The 2,729-nt window shown below is 40.1% G+C and overlaps 1 long non-coding RNA gene across 1 annotated transcript in view; it reads right to left on the bottom strand.

Annotated features, from left to right (window-relative positions):
- LOC106532652 (uncharacterized) overlaps nucleotides 1-2,229 on the bottom strand; it is a 6,618-nt gene extending 4,389 nt beyond the window's left edge. The window contains exon 1 of the long non-coding RNA XR_001312115.1: nucleotides 2,087-2,229. This is a non-coding gene — a long non-coding RNA (uncharacterized LOC106532652). The remainder of the gene's footprint in view (nucleotides 1-2,086) is intronic.
- Between the last annotated feature and the right edge of the window lie 500 nt (nucleotides 2,230-2,729).

The raw sequence follows: 2,729 nt of genomic DNA, 5'->3' as shown, positions 1-2,729 counted from the left end.
GTGTGTGTGTGTGTGTGTGTGTGTGTGTGTGTGTGTGTGTGTGTACACACACAAACTCTTCACTGAGTTTTCTCTTTTACCATCAGGACGCAGATTTGCTTTAAAAAGATGTCGAATCAACAGATTTAAAAATTCCTTTTTTACCTGCTGTTATTGTCCTTTTAAATACTTCTTGTTGATTGTTGTGTGCTTTTTAGTAGATATGCCTATACAATGATGTGGTTGATGATTGTTTTTGTTCCTGCTGGCTGTGACACAAATTGCCCCATAGGGATATTAAAGATAACTTGAACCTGAATATGTTTGTGATTAAACTGGTGATTTTATGTACAGACTGGTCTGGATGGCTGGACGATATGGCCACCCAGATTAGGAAGTATAGAAGTAGCTACATGCCTGAACATGTATTCAGCCCACAGTGAATGAATGTAAAAGAAACACTAGCCAAAACAGGAATTATTTCAAGAGGATTTGACCTCTGAAAAGGATAGTGTTCCCCCCTTCAGTGTTGTCAAACTTAGCAGGCGGGGTGTGATTCTGAAGAAAGTTGTTATAGGTAACACCACTTCCTGGTTTGGTCGCTGAATGCAGAGATGAGCTACTGAGCTAATAAACCTGCCTTTCAGTCCAGCGCAGTGGTTGTATAACTCTTTTCACATTCAAACATTCAAATATTGGTGCATTGTCTATCTGGTTACTAACACATTAAGGTAAACGAACACGCCTAAATTATCTACTGTCTCTCAAAACTACATCAACATTTAGTTCATCATCTGTAAGGTTTGCTTTAAGAATGAAATATTTGTGGAAGTTCTAATAATTATGTTGGGAAAGTTTCAGTAAAACCTGTTATGTGGTTCTTGAAATATTTAGCTAAAATACACAAAGGATTGACTCCAACACTTAATTCTAAAGCTTTAAGTAATGATTTTGCACAGTGTGTTTTACTTAAAGCGTGGGTTGTGTTTGACTCAAAACTGTTACTGACTGACTGACACAAAACTGACTGAGATAAAGCTATTGAACTTATTTTTAAGTCCATTGGTTTTTTATCACAATTCTTTTACATTAGATTGTTTCCAACATGTTTCTGGTCAGTGGGCTGAGGCGTTCAGCTTGAACCAGGTTGACTTCAAAGATTATTCTTGATGAACTGGATGAAGGACTAAAATTCATCCAGTTATTTTAGTGACGGACACAAACACTTCCTGCCTTTTAGCAGCAGTTGATATTAAAATGACTATAAAAAGGTATCATCTCTAAAACTAGAAACACTCAGAGAGTGCAAACCTCCGCCAAGACCAGTTTCCCCATCCTGTAAGAGTTAATGCGTAAAAGCAGAGATGGAAACACATTTGCCATAAGTTATGACGTAGTGAACATTTAAGCAGGCAGTATGCACAGGATTTCTTCTCGGTGGAGTCCAACGTGAAAAAAAATTAAGACTCGTCACCTGACGTTATTCATCATCAAATTGGTGTGGGATTAAGCTCCTAAGTTTTCATCAGTCACATTTCACCATGTAAAACGTCTGTTTTATCTCCTTGTATGAGTTTGTAATGGTTTGACTCTCTTTATAAAGTGCTTCCTGGCTCCCCCCGTCTCCAAACTTTGAGGCCCGGCAGCTCTCTGTTTACAAGCCTAGTAGAGACAAACTGTTTTGATTGGTTGTTTCAGAAATGTGGTGTGTTTGACGAAATGGGAAAAGTAGGTTTCGTGGTGCAGTCATGCACTTCCTGGTCACAAAACGTTCTCTAAATGTGCATATTATGGCAAAAAAGATTCATCATTAAATGTGGTTTTAACATTACTTTTATAAAGTTTGAAGTCCGTGCTGTCCAATCCAGCTCACTGTTTTTTACAGAAGCCATGTGAAAGCATCACAGCTTTGCTGATCTCAGAGTGTTAAAAGAAAAAAAATTCCTGTATCCGCATCGTGATCCGGAACATCACCAAAATTTAAAGGTGTGTTCCTTGCCCAGTACCCACATGTGGTAAAAATGTCATGACAATCCGTCCACAAGTTTTTGAGTAATGTTGTCCACAGACAGAACAACAGACGGACATATGCAACCGAAAACATTACCTTGCCCTTGGCGGAGGCAATCACCTTCATCCTGGTCTTCATCAGTGGTGACAGATGTGCTCCAGTTGTCTCAGATTGAAAACTTTGATCAACATTAATTCTCAATGTTACAGTAACATGACGAGGCATCAAACAGGAGCACTGCTCCCCTGTAGCAAAGCCCTGCCCACCTCATTCTGCACCGTCATGGTGCTCGCTCCATGCAGTTGTCATGGAGATGGAGGAGACCTCAGCATCTGCCAGTGTCTCTGTTACCATGGAGATCTCCCTGGCTGCAGCAGCAGCCTCAGAACCATAGAAGTGTGTTCAGATGCTGCCAGGAATCAAGGCGAGTCAGCTGATCCTGAATGTTTATTTCAAACAAGTTGTTCTCCATGACCCTGCACTCATTTACTTTTCTCCTTCTGAACCAAAAAACATGATAGCATCTGTTGTGGAATACTGATTATGTATCACCTTGACACTGTCCAATTGTTCATATCTTATGATATCGTCTGAACGTCATCTTCAAGCTGACCTACTTCATGTACCAGAACGAGGCACATTCTGATTGGTTATTCACTATCACATAATGATAACTGACAGTATAACATTGCTTGCCCGGCCGATGACAGCCGGGCCCACATCTTACAGACTTCGTGAT

This window comes from Austrofundulus limnaeus, unplaced genomic scaffold (genome assembly GCF_001266775.1).
Source record: "Austrofundulus limnaeus strain Quisiro unplaced genomic scaffold, Austrofundulus_limnaeus-1.0 Scaffold805, whole genome shotgun sequence".
Lineage (NCBI taxonomy): Eukaryota > Metazoa > Chordata > Actinopteri > Cyprinodontiformes > Rivulidae > Austrofundulus > Austrofundulus limnaeus.
The sequence above is the reverse complement of the archived record's forward strand: the minus strand, read 5'-3'. Positions and strand labels throughout refer to the sequence as shown.